This window comes from Lepisma saccharinum, chromosome 25, assembly GCF_977018435.1.
Source record: "Lepisma saccharinum chromosome 25, izLepSacc3.1, whole genome shotgun sequence".
In the NCBI taxonomy this organism is placed as follows: domain Eukaryota; kingdom Metazoa; phylum Arthropoda; class Insecta; order Zygentoma; family Lepismatidae; genus Lepisma; species Lepisma saccharinum.
Window position 1 is genome coordinate 21,548,598 of NC_139253.1, and position 15,259 is coordinate 21,563,856.

Here is a 15,259-nt window from a genome sequence, read left to right on the forward strand (position 1 = left end):
TGCTTAGGATAGCTATTGCATCTTGACTGCCATAATTGATTCTAAAGCCAAGTTGAGTAGGATAAAAGAAACGTTGACGTTCTAGTGTCAAGGTAATTCTGAGGTATATCGTTTGTTCGAATATTTTTTCCAAAACTGAAATTAACATTATGGGTCTGTAAGATGTAGCACAATGTGGTGATTTATTTGCTTTTAAAACTGGGAGAACTATATAATCTTTCCACTCCCTCGGTACTATACCGGTACGGAATATGTTATTGTAAAAAGATTCAAGAATATCTAAACCTGCTTTAGGTAGATATTTTATGGCTTGGTATGGTATTCCATCTAAACCTGGTGCAGTGGGTTTAATATTATTAATTATGTTTTCTAATTCCTCTGTAGAAATGGGAGGGAATTCAAGTGAAAAGTTAGAAATATTTTCCTCTATTTTTTTATATGGAAGGTGTACTGATGGTGGAGCCAAAAGCATTAAAAATTGGTCTTGCCAACTATTATCTATAGGTTTTCTACGAGGTGGACATGGTTTACGTAAGGAATTAAATTTATGCCACACATTTCGGGATGATTCCTGCATGTCTATTGAATTGCAATATTTAATCCACGCTTCACGTTTTGCTTGTAGAAATATTTTTTTTCCTTGTGCTATTGATTTTTTCCATAATATTCGATTTTCAAGGGTAGGATATGAAGCAAAATGATTCTCACTCCTTTTTCGGTTGGCTTTTGCTGTCTCGCACTCCGAAGTCCACCAATGAATTTTTGGAAAAATTAGTCGTGAAAAATTTACCCTTTTTCGTGAACTGAGAATGTCTAAAACTTCTGTGATATATTGGAGTAGTGTATAGTATGAAACCGATTGAGAGGAATTTATTTGTTCTTTAAGTATATAAGAATCTATTAAAATTGTATATGATTCCCATGATATATTATTAATTTTCCAGCGATTTATGGGAAATAAGATATGTTGAATTGGTTGTGAGGATATAAAATGTGAATGAATATAAATGGGATAATGATCACTACCATACATTTCTTCCGCTGTGGTCCACTGAAATTTTGGTAATAATGATTCTGATATTATAGTGAGGTCTATTGATGAGGGATTATTTCCGTTGCGTGGGACGTGGGTGGGCGATCCATCATTTAGAACAATAAATGAGTTGTTTTCTATCCAGTCGGCAATGCTGGACCCAAGTCTGTCTGATGATTGTGAGCCCCAAATGTTATGATGACCATTAAAATCTCCAACAATGATGTATGGGCTAGGGGTATTTTTTGTCAATGCTTCTAAATCTGACGGTTTTATATTCTGAGAATTGTAATTTGATGGGATATAAATATTGATTATTGTTATTTTTTTCCCCTCTATGAAGATTTGGATAGCACGTGCTTCTACTTTATAATCGCGGAAGAGTTTATGGTGTTTGGATATCTGAATTTCCTGATATGATATTGATTCGTGGACATATATGCTAATACCTCGTTCATTTTCAGAATAGGGTGGGCCTAAACAATTATAATGAACAATTTTGTATGTTTCGTGCTGTCTACCCTTAGTTTCCTGTAAGCAAAGAATTAAAGTATGACATTCCGTTATTAATTTCATTAAGTCCAATTTTCGTGTAGAAAAGCTAATAATATTCCATTGAATGAGAAACATCTTCTGTTATGAGTATCCTACTTGTTCTGTTTGAAAGTAAGGTTTTGTAACACATTTAATAGATTTATGGATAGTTCATTGATATGTTGTAAAAGCTGTTTTTGTTGATGTAACTCTCTGAGTTCAACTAGAGTTGACCATAGGAGTGGTATTGTTTTGAGAAGTGAGGTGTAGACTTCGTGAATATTACCGATAGATGGGGGAGGTTGATCAATGATTTTTGTCGACCATTCAGGATGTCGATTGTTCGTAGAATTAGCAGAAGGGAAGATATTTTTCCCTATAGATGAGGAAGGAGTAATATCAGACTCCGTTGAGGAGCTTTCTGCTTTTGATGTTATGTGATCTGGATTATTGGGAACCATATGTCTCGCCTTGTTATGATATTTTCTTTTGTGCTTTGTAGGTTCATTGTTTTTTTTGTGTGCAATATTAGGTATCTCAACTATGTCTGGATGTGGAATTACTTTTGGGTCCACTGTGTCGTGTTCCAAAGAAAATTGTTGTCTTCCTATATTATTGAAAATGGGCTCCACAGTTGTAATGGTTTTTGTGTTAGTAGATGATTGTTCTTGTGAGCTTTTATTTTTTAAGTCAGTGGGTGGTGATCTGGAATATTGTTGAATAGGTGGAAACTCTTTAAAATTAATTGTGGGCTTCAAAATTTCCTCTATGCTAGGTTGTGGAATATAAGTCCCTTCTATCATTTGTTTAGCTTCACGGTATGATAAATTATTTAGAGCCATACGTTCCTGGATTTGACGCTCTTTGTGCCACATTGGGCAATTTTTATCAAGGGCTGAATGGGACCTCTGGCAATTCGAACACTTGGCAGGGAGATTACATGAATCTCCGTGTTTAATTGCTCCACAGGTAGCGCATTTAGACTGTGAACGACATTGGTTGGCCGTGTGAGCGAATCTGAAACAGTTTCTACATTGAATGACTGTTTTCTGTCGGGGTGTTACTTCATATATGCTGCTATTTATGGCTACTTTTTCTGGGATGTCAAACACACTAGTTTAGTATTTCGTAGCTGAAACGATCCATCACTTTTCCAAATCTTTTTCTTCATTCGTTTTGCACTAATGATAGGAATGTATGATTGACTGCCATCCACTACGTCTTCCTCACTGACGTCGAATTCTATACCATATATTAAACCTTCTCGTTGAATTAAGGATTGAGGTATGCGAGCCTTAATAGAAAGATGAGATTGAAATTCTTCGTTTTTAACAAAGTTATTCGCCTCCTGAGCAGTGTTGAAATATACTCTTACCCTATTATGACCACCTTGGTCTATATATTTAACTGGAATTTCTGCTTTTCGAAATTTGTTACCTAGGCTCCCGCCTGCAAGTTTACCAACGTTTCTTCCTGTACCCTCTATCAGAACTATGAAAGGGCCATTACTGTTATAATCGTAGAAGTTCTGAGCCGAGATTCTTGCGTTCGAAGATTTAAGAGAATTATCCATAACTTCTTGATCTTCTTGATGGGTTATTGTCTGAGAAGTCTCTACTTCAATGTAGAATGCGGGTGAAATGTTAGGATTCATGTCATCACCAGTGTTTTCAGAATTGAAAGACGAGGTTGCATGAAGATCATTTAAGTCTTCCATTCTGATTATCAATGATAGGACCTTTATGGCCTATTATGTATACTATTTGACACTTGTATGGATTAGAAGTCACCTGTATCACTTGAATACTTGATCTTTATGTTTAATACACAGTACAATCACAATCACTTCACACCTGCACACTGTGTTGCAATCGTTCATAACATAAACAAAAGCAAATCTCAACAATGAATTTCTGCTTCAATAAGTTACTCTGGTAAAACTGGACCTTGTTTGTTGTTTAACAATATAAATATATTATTAAATATTATTACCGTAAACATTTCTCCTTACATCATAAAACTTGCAGTTTGTAGACACTGGTGCATATGTTGCACTTTCTCTATTTATATGGTGCAGAATATCATTACTAGGCATTTACTTTCATGAAAATTACAAAATGATGTGATCTGCTGAAGAGTCTGCCTTTACTATAATGTAACTGTTGCAAGCTTTTTTTACTCAAATGATGAAGCTATCATAATGCACATTATTCCAACTATACCAGATGCTGCGATTAGTTGCTTCATAACATCAACGTAGTACAGATCTGTCTACATAATGTCATGTAAATACCATAGGTTAGCTTTTCGTTGGTTAGCAAATTGACGGTGGTCTTACGTTGGGCCAACGGTGGTTGCCAATGTCTGCCCAACCATGGAAACGTGAGTCAATAGCTGTTTTATAAACAACTTTTTAACGCTAAACAACTTTCAGGAGACTGCTGAAAATTCTAGAGTGTAAAATAAGTGACATGTAACATTGTTTCTTTTCGAATATTTCAGTCACAGCACATACTGGATTAAAAAAATATATTTTTAATGAAAGTAGAAGCTATTTTTAACTTGCAGTCACTCACCAGTCCTTTGTCAGCCGCCATGGATGGATGAAAGACGTGTTGGGAATAGCTTACTGTTTGTCTCTTTTGCTGTAGTAGAACAAGAACATTCTTATAGGTATTATTGTGAAGGTGGTTAAGCAATGTTAAGTGCAGACTAAATTCCATGAAAGATGGAAAACTAAGTAAACTGTAGAAGGTTTTGTGCTACCATTTGAAGGTAGGTGCCTTGAAAACAATGATACCATGTGACTGAAAAAATGCTGTGTATTTTTTTATTTTCATAAATAACTTGAACTGTTGTTTACATTTGGCCTCACAATAAATTACGTTTATTTCAGAAAACAAACCTATCAGTTCTTTAGTTTTCAGCACGTTGGGCAACTATACGTTGAGCCAACATAGTAAAACCATTAGTTGGGCCAACGTAGTAAAATCATATGTTGGACCAATGTAAAAACCACACGTTGGCCCAATGTTGGAACCACGGCCAAAATTACTGTTGGCCAACAGTATGCCATTTTCAGTATGGTTGGGCCAACCACTTTTGATTACTTGAGAAAGTAAATATGTGAACAGAAGATCCACAATGTCTGTCATATCAGGAAATTGGGTTCTCATTTACATCTAAAATGAATATCACTTATCGAAATATATTCTTTTTCTAAATTTTGAACTGCCCACTGACAGACGAATTAAATTTTTTATTTACATTTTACTTGGAATTACCGCTAAGCAGTTTTTCTCATATCTATACATGTACTGTACATAAACTTACACTTTTTAGTACATTATTATTGAAAGACACTATCAATAAAAGTTTTTTCTACTAAATAGTTAAGCCAATTTTTCTAAAAAGATAACAATATATGTCCAACTGTAAGGTTAGGTTCACAAATCAAAGATTCCAAACACTGAGGAAGAGGAATTTCACAGTTTATGAGAGTTTTATAGAATGTCTCTCTTTCTTGTGTGTATCTATTACACTTAAATATGATATGGTGTATATCTTCCATGTTGCCATATGTACAGTTTGTGTTTTGTACAATCTGGATCTTTTGTAGGTAAATGACTTTTAGTAGTTGTATGTCCTGACCTAATACGATTTAATAATACTATCACATTCCTTGTATCTTGAACCTTTGTAAACCAAGGCCTGATTCTATTGAAATTAGCTATCCTCTGATAAAAGCTACCTGAATTTTGAAATTCACCTTTGCACCATTCCTTCCAGTTTTCCTTCAACTTTTTCTTCACCCTCGTAGAAGGTCTGTGCACCAGGTTCTCAGCTCCAGTACAGGTTGAAATACCCTAGCTTGTTTTGCATACAAATGTGCCATATAATTTCCTAAATTTTGACAATGTGCTTTAACCCAGGTTAAATGAATTATCTTTCCCCTGCTCCATAAATTTTGTAAGTTTTTACACAGTTTATAATGTATGGGGAGCAATTAAATAACAAATCATAATTGGACTGAACTGAGCATAATACACTTTTGGAATCCGTTTAAAGTAAACTTGATAAACGATAAAGATGGTGATTTTCTAGCTGACCCAAGCGATATTCTAAATAGATGGAAGAACTAGTTTAATGACCTTTTAAATGTTCATGTAGGAGATACATCAGAAGTAAATGAAGTGCACACAGCAGAACCTTTAGTTCCAGAACCTAACTTGACTGAAGTTAAAGATGCTATTCAAAGGCTAAAGAATAAAGCACCTGGCATTGATTTAATACCAGCTGAGTTAATTAAATATGGTGGAAATTCATTAATATGTCAAATTCATAAATTAATTTGTTTAATATGGAATAAAGAAGAAATACCTCAACAGTGCAAAGAATCCATAATTGTTCCTGTGTATAAAAAAGGTGATGAAATTAACTGCAATAATTACCGTAGAATTTCTCTACTCTCAACAACATATAAAATATTATTTAACATTATTTTAACAAGACTAACCCTGTATGCTAATGAAATTATAGGTGATTATCAATGTGGATTTAAACGTAACAGATCAACTACAGATCAAATTTTTCACATCAGACAGACACTTGAAAAAAAGTGGGAATATAATCAAAATGTCCATCAGCTATTCATTGATTTCAAAAAAGCATATGATTCGGTCAAAAGAGATAAATTAAATAATATATTAGTCGAGTTTGGAATACCTAAGAAGCTTGTTAGTATGATAAAAATATGCACCAGTGAAACAGAAAGTAAAATTCGTGTGGGTATTAATGTGTCTGACAAATTTACAATTCATGATGGGTTAAAACAAGGAGATGCATTATCTCCATTGCTCTTTAATTTTGCCTTAGAATATGCTGTTAGGAAGGTAAAAGAAACTAACGAAGAACTAAAATTAAATGGTATGACTCAGTTGTTAGCATATGCAGATGATGTAGACTTATTAGTGCATGATATAAATACAATTAAAAATAATGCTAAAACATTTTTCAAAACTGCTAAAGAGATAGGTTTGGAAGTTAACAAAGAGAAAACTAAATATATGCTTACAGGTTGAAACCAAGTTTTAGGTAATAATCAAAATTTAATTATTGATAACAACTCGTTTGAACCAGTTTCCAAATTCAAATACTTAGGAGTAATATTAACAAATGAAAATGATATTAAAGAGGAAATAAAAAGTAGGCTTAATTCAGGAAATGCATGTTACTTCTCTCTTCATGAACTTTTGTCTTCTCGTTTAATATCTAAGAAAGTAAAAGTTAAAATATACAAAACAGTAATTTTGCCTGTAGTATTATATGGGTGTGAAACTTGGTCCCTTACATTGAAAGAGGAACACAAATTGAGAGTATTTGAAAATAAGATCCTTATGAAAATATTTGGACCTAAAAGGGATGAGGAGACAGGTGAGTGGAGAAGGTTACATAATTTAGAACTACATAATTTGTATTCATGTCCAGATATTATTAGAATAATTAAATCAATAAGACTTAGGTGGGCAGGCCATGTGGCACGAATGGGAAAGGAAAGAGAAGTTCACAAGATTCTTGTTGGTAAACCTGATGGTAAGAGACCTATAGGAAGGCCAAGACGAAGATGGAGGGACAACGTTGAGATAGACCTAAAGGAAATCGGTAGAGATGGAAAATACTATATAGATCTTGCTCAAGATAGGAACAGATGGAAGGCCTGTGTTGCTGCAGCCATGAACCTTTGGGATTAAGAAGGCTAGAGAGTTAGTTAGTTAGTTAGTTTTGGAATCCGTTAATATTTATAACTTTTTTTCTTGAAATTTATATGTATAAATTAGTGACTGGTAAATTGCATAAGCTTCATCTGTAAAAATGGAAAAATCTTCCATTAAATGTATCATAATTGATTCCTTCTTCTGTACATCATAAACAGTACATCCTACATTTTGACTACTTTTTGAACCGTCTGTATATATAAAGTTATAATCTTTCCATCGTGTCTTCTTCATCAGTTAAAGACGGGCACTTATTTGGAATGACTTTTAGGTGATTAAAAGTTTACTAGGATGTGTATTTTACATTAATCAACTATGAGCACCTAAGGAACTCAGGTAAATATTTTGAAGTGCAAAAGGCAAACATTAACAAGGAATTTAGATAAAATCGTGTGCACACCTACGTCGATAATAAGATGGCGTCCACCGTTAATAATCTGATTACAAAAACACAACCTAATCCTTACAGTTTATGTTCAAAGTGTAAAAAATCTTACCACAGTAACCAAATACTATGCGCTAGTTGCGAAATACTAATAAACAACACAGAGAAGAAGCAAACTAGACTAAAATCGAGAAACATCGGCACCAGTAAAGAGAAATTCGAGCCAAGTGGGGAAAACATTCAAAACCCTATTCTGCCAAAAGAAAATGACGAAAATGGACAACAGTGCATCACTCTCACAAGAGATACCCTACTAAGTGAAAATAATAGCATTCAGTGTGGTAAACAATCTTTGTGCCAGTCTACGGACAGAGTACAAAAATGTGCTGACCAATCAGCAACATCTTCTAACAAGAAAATTGAAGAAAACTTCGAGGAAACAAGATCGGAAAATACAGATGAAAAACTGAGGGGAAAAATAACGGATCTTGAATGTGAAGTGCTATCATTGAAGGAAATTATTCAACTGTTGCATAGTGATGTTACCAATGCAAAGAAGGAAAATGAGCTACTGAAGAAAAAAGTGCAAGTACTAGAGGCGGATAATGGAAAAACCAAGACTTGGAGTGAAGTTGTGAGCAGTGGAAAGAAACAATGTCATAAAAACAAAGAACAAAACATCAATTTGTGGTGCAATTTACAAAATATGTACAGTGTACTTCAAGATCAAGAAAACGAAAAAGGAAACGTTTACTTGGGGTGCGAACTACAGAATAAGTCCAGTGTACGTCAAGACCAAGATCAGGATAAAAACTGCATCTCCGGAATTTTCAAAGAGAAATGCAATCTCAAGCAACAACAAAATATGATCAATGGACTGGGAGAAGGAAAGAAACTGAAAGCAAATAAGAAAACAAAGAATGTAAAACCCAAAGTACTGATATTAAGTGACAGTCATGGAAGAAATTGCTCAAATCTTTTGTCTGAGTATCTGCCGAACTTTGAGGTAAGTGGCATTGTAAAACCAAGTGCAAAACTAAAAGATGTTTTAGATGATTGTAAGAAACTATGTTCAGACTTTACTAAGGAGGATAATATTGTGATAATGGGTGGTACAAATGACATAGCGTACAATGAATCAGAGGTGTATTTGCGGGAACTAAAATCAAAACTTGCCATCCTGAAGAACACAAATGTGCAAGTAATCCAAATTCCTGTAAGACATGACCTCCCAGAATGGTCAATAGTAAACAAGGATATTAAGAAGACAAACAGACAAAGTGAAAACCTTGAAAACCAATGAAATAGACCATGCAAAGGTAATAAAACCAAATAACAACAGAGAAAATTTCACCATGCATGGCTTAGATTATAATGTAAACGGAAAAAGAAATTTGTGTCAGTCCATAGCTATAAGTATTGCAAGTAATCAGGGAAACGCATAATATCTGAGTCAGTACAGAAACTGACTCAGTCATCATTATCATTACCATTTACACAAAGTATCTATTCACATAATACTAGTGAAACTTGGCCAATATCTGCAGACAAAGTAATCAGTTCACAAAATCTGAACGCCAGTGTAGATGTACATACAGTTAATGTAAACAAAAATGAACAACTTCTTATCTCTGAAAACAAAAATATTTTTAGGTTAATGACTCAAAATTTTCAGTCATTAAGGAACAAGGTCCATGAACTGGATGTGATTCTTGGATCCCTCACAGAAGTCCCACATATAATTTGTGCCACTGAACATTGGTTGCGAGAAGAAGAGTTTTCTTCCACACAAATTCCAAATTTTAATCTAGCCAGCGCATATTGCCGTAAACACTACAAACAAGGTGGTGCTGCCATATTAGTTAAAAGCAATACACCATATGAAAACGTAACAAAAACTAATTATTTAAATGAAGAATTCAATTTTGAACATGCAGTAGTGAATTTAAAATTACAACAAAATGAAACAACAGTAGTTTGCTTATACCGAACACCAGATGGACATTTAGGCACATTTTTTGAAAAATTAGAAACAATGTTGTCCATTTTACTACATAAAAAATGACCCATTATAGTGATGGGCGATATAAACATAGATTTTTTAAAACACAGTCCGGAAAAAAATGAACTAAATACAATTCTAACCTCCCATAATTTGATTGCAACAATAAATTCACCAACAAGAATAACACCAACAAGTAAAACATGTATTGATCAAATAATAATTAACCAACATTTTTTTGAATATACCACAAATATTTTACCTTTAGCTTTGTCCGATCATGAAGCAGTTTTCATAAGTGTCCATATACCAGAGAATATAAAATAAAAAACTGCAAAACATATCACTACTGTTGAAAAAAGAAAATTCACCAAGGAAAATATAGGAAACTTTGTATATTCCTTAAAGAAAGAAAACTGGACTTATGTGCTCATGGAGGAAAATTTAAATACAAAAGTAAGCTTATTCACAAAGACAGTAAAATATCATTTTGAAGTAGCATTTCCATACAAAACATACAGACAACCCCTAAATCAAACAAAATCAATTAACCATTGCAGATAAAATACGCAAATCTGCAAATAAATCAATGAAACTATGGGAAATTGTTAATGATGAAACTGGTAAGAAAAGAAAGAACATGAATGAAAAAATAGAAATAATGGCTGATAGAGAGAAAATAAGCAATCCCCTTGATGTAGCACAAATTTTTAATACATACTTTGTGAACATTCCCAATACCATAAATAAAAATGCAGTAATCTCTACACCTAGATTAAGAACATATTTCAACAGTCCCCGAAACACAAAACACTATGTTTCTCACACCAGTAACTGAGGGAGAAGTCGAGAAGGTAATTATAAATTTAAAAAATAAGTATTCATCAGGGCCAGATGAATTTTCAAGTTCTCTACTAAAAAAATGTGGGAATAGTACTTTACAACCACTAGTAAGTATTTGCAACACATCTTTAGAAACAGGTATTTTTCCTAGTGAGTACAAAATAGCAAAAGTGAGACCTTTATTCAAGAAAGGCAGCAAAGAAGAATGCTCAAACTATAGGCCAATTTCTCTTTTATCGGTCTTCTCTAAAGTAATAGAGAAAATTATGCTAAATATATTAGTAAATTTCTTAGAAAAATACGACATTTTATCCAAACATCAATTTGGATACCAAAAAAGTAAGTCAATATCAGAAGCTATTTTTGAATTTACAAATAACATTCTAAAATCGAGAGACAAAAAAATGCATGTGCATGGATTATTTTTAGATTTTACCAAAGCTTTTGATTTGGTTCAACATGGCATTTTACTAGATAAAATGGACCATTATGGAATCAGAGGTTTAGCAAAAAAATGGTTCAAGTCTTATTTAAAAGACAGATGTCAGTATGTAGATATTAACAAAATCAAATCAGACCAATTGTTCCTCAATACAGGTGTACCGCAAGGCTCAATTCTAGGACCAGTTTTATTTTTACTCTACATAAATGATCTTCCAGAAACCTTATCAGAGTCTCAAACAATACTTTTTGCAGATGATACTAATATCATAGTAAAAAGCCTGGAATATGAGCAGCTTCAAAAGAATTCAATTTCAACAACAACACAACTAAACACCTGGCTAAACAACAACAAGCTTTCCCTGAATGTTAATAAAACAATTCTAATAAATTTTAATCCAGCAAAACAAATAAAAAACTTAAATGTAATTATTAGCAATGAAGTCGTCAAAGAATGCAATGCAATAAAATTCTTAGGAGTATGGATAGACTCAAATCTGTCTTGGGACATGCAAATTACTAATTTAACTCAAAAGTTAAGCAGGCTCTGCTACATGATGAGAATTTTGAGAAATGTTTTAACTTTGAATGATTTAAGGACAGTATATTTTGGACAGATTCAACCTGTACTTACATATGGTATCTCTTTCTGGGGCAGCTCACCCAAAATGCAGAAAATTTTTATTTGGCAAAAACGCATATTAAAAATTATGAAGAATGTATCCCTCTCAAACCCAACAAGACAAATTTTCAATGAATTTCAAATATTACCTCTTCCATGTTTGTACATATTAGAAACATTGTACTTTATTCATACAAATTCTAAAATCTTCTCAAAAAATCTGGACATACACAAGTACAGCACTCGTATGCATAACTCCCTCCATCTTTCTACTGTCCGCACATCCAAAACACATAGTGGTCTAGGATTTCAAGGTGTAAAACTCTATAACAAGCTGCCAGAGGAATTCAAGAATCATAATCCAACCAAATTTAAAATAACAGTAAAAAGCTTGCTTATGAAGTATTTGTTTTATAGCACAGAGGAGTACTTAAATCATATTTTTCATTAATAGACATAACCTTTGATTTTCTTCCATTTTTATGTTCACTAATAGCCATAACCTTTGATTTTTCTTCTATTTTTTAAGTTATTCTATACTCTTTTATACTTTTTTATATGCATAAGTATGTGTTATTTCCTTTGTACTCAAAATCATACATGTAATTAACCTATCCCATATCATAGTGCTATTTGTACTTATAAGATCAAGTGGACGGAAATAAATCATATCATATCATATCAGACTGTCTCGTGACTGTTAAACTAATGTAGTAGCAGTGTCATATTGTTTAATTGATTGAAATGAAAATTTTGTACATTTTGGGGGAGGGGACCAACATACATTCGAGGGTATGTGTTAATTCCTTTGTACTCAAAATTATACATGTAATTTTATTTTATTTTTATTTTATACTATACTCTTTATACTTTTAATATGCTTAAGTATGTGTTAATTCCTTTGTACTCAAAATTACACATGTAATTGACCTATCTCATATCATAGTGCTATTTGTACTCATATGATCAAGTGGATGGAAATAAATCTTATCTTATCTTATCTTATCTTATTTTGTATATTGTTCATAAAAATAAATATCTCTATATTCACAAACAGGAAAATCTAGAGAATAAATGGACTTTACTCCTTACTTTCAATAATTTTTGATGATCCTCATAGTACTCATTATATATTTGGATTAACTCATTCATGGATCACCTCATCCTAGTAACAAAAATCATGGAGCAGTTTGGCTCAACATGGAGGGCCATGATTTTTGGTAGTTTACATGTAAATATTTTTCTTTTGTGCCGACATTTTGAAGAAGATTTTTCATTGGCGTCAGTTTGTGAAGATACTCTCAGTGTATATACGTAAAAATGCCAGGAACACACTCCAGCTCCTACTCAAAGTAGGGTAGTGTATGGCTTTGTGCTATATCTAGGCTCTAGTACAGCCTTTGTTCTCTACGTGGTTTTGGCTTTTGTTCCAGATGAATGGCTCAATGTTATTGGATTGACTTATTGGCTCAAAAATACTGGGCAGTGGCAAATCCTGTGTATTTCTGCATTGGTTTGGCAATTTTTTATTTTTTATTTTCCCCAGGCATAAACATGACTATGACACCTTGAAAGCTTTTGATAGGTCACAAAAGACTCCTACCATGTGAAAACTATGATTCAGCAATTGTGCGACACATTCTCCTAAGTCTGCTAATGCTGTTTTCGTGCTATGTTCGGACCTAAGGTGCGACAAGCTTAAGATTGAGTGTTTACTAAAGAAATTTTCTACTCTCATCATTATTGCATGTTCAATAATTTTTGAGAAGACTGAGAGTTGCGAAATGGGCCTGTAATTTGATAAATCCTTTGGGTCATTTGCCTTCAGTAATGGTTTAACAACAGCTATTTTTATCCTGTCTGGGAAAATACCCTGTTCAATGGAATTGTTTATTATATGTAGTAATGGTTGACATAGGGAACTATAATATTTCTTAATTAGGAAGTCTGGTATTTCATCAATGACAGAAGATGGTTTGTTTTTATACACCTGAAGATTATTTTGAATTCCTGTGGAATAATGGGGGAAATGATCAAGGATTTGTCATTTACTGTTATGTGTGTAGAACATTCATCTGGAGCAGCCATAAACCCATTCTTTCTATTTGGAACTGCATTTACAAAATACTCATTGAAAGCATTCACAACATTACAGGGATGTTGGACTTCAATTTCCATTAATGCATATCACCATATTATTACTTAAAGATTGGTGTTTTGTTGATGCATTTCTTATAATTTCCAACATTGTTTTACATTTATTTTTTGAATTATTGATTTTACGGTCATTATGATTAATTGTTGATTGGTGGAGTACATTTTGATATATTAGCTTATACCTCTTTTATTATTTCTGAAAAGATGGATTGGTGTTCACCTTACTTTCAGAATGGAGCATTTCTAGTTTTCTACTTGAGATTCTGATTCCATTTGTGACCCATGGTTTACACTCAGTGGATATGTTAACTTCTTGTGGAAGGTAAATTATAAATATGTTCCCAATTTTCGCTGTTTGTTAATGATAAACACGAGTATAGAACCTTCATCATATTTACGTTTCTGCATTTTTAGTGGCTTTCTATGATATTCAGTAGCTTCTCTTTTACATGTGAGACATAAAAATTGTGCTTCATGGTCAGAGAAGTAGATTGATATGTTTTCACATTGAAACTCTTGTGAGGGTACACTTATTAACATGTGGTCTATGAGGGAGAGTGTGTTTTTCGTTATGCACGTGGGTGTAGTTACAATTTGCTTTAGGCCAAAAGTGTTTATTGTGGCTTCAAAATGCAGTTTCCATCTGGTATTTTTTAGAAAATAAATGTTTAGGTCCCCACATACCACAATTTCACATGTATAAGTTTTTAATTCATCTAACAATACTGACAGATTTTTTACGAATATTGTATAGTGTGCATCAGGTGTTCTGTAGCAACATACTATTATTAAATTATATTGTGCAAGACGTATAACACTAACTTCAAAATGTTTTTCTTTAGGTTTCAGAGTTTTGGGGACAATTTGTTTGGCAATTATATCATTTTTTGTAAATATGCGTGTTCCCCCTCATTTTATTAGAGACCTTGATGAGGAACTAGCTAGGTGGAAATTTGAAATTTGAAGGTAAGTAATTTCATCTTTGGGCAGCCAGCACTCAGGAGCATTTCTAAATCTAACACTTTTCCTGTAATACCTTGAATGTTTAGATGCACAATATTGCATTGTATAACTCTCTTCTTCATTTGAGAGAAACTATTGGGTGTAAGACCTTGTTCCTTAGATTTAACATTTACAATATTTGTTGCATTTTTACATTTTACAATAAAAGATCATCTTTAAGTTTGCCTGGAACACTCCTTATTCTATCGGATGTTCGTGCAGATGGTTCTTTTTGTTTTTCATTAACTCTTTTATCATTTTCCACATCCTTGTCTTTTTCATCTTTTCTCACTTCACTGCAATGTTCATTTTATGCTTCACTACTTTTTTCATCCCTTACCATTTTACTGCATTTTTCACCATTCATCACAACACAGACTTTTCCGCTATTTACCACATCACTATATTTCTTTCCATTTACCACTTCACTTCCATGATTATTTATGGGATGCCATTTCAGTTCAAT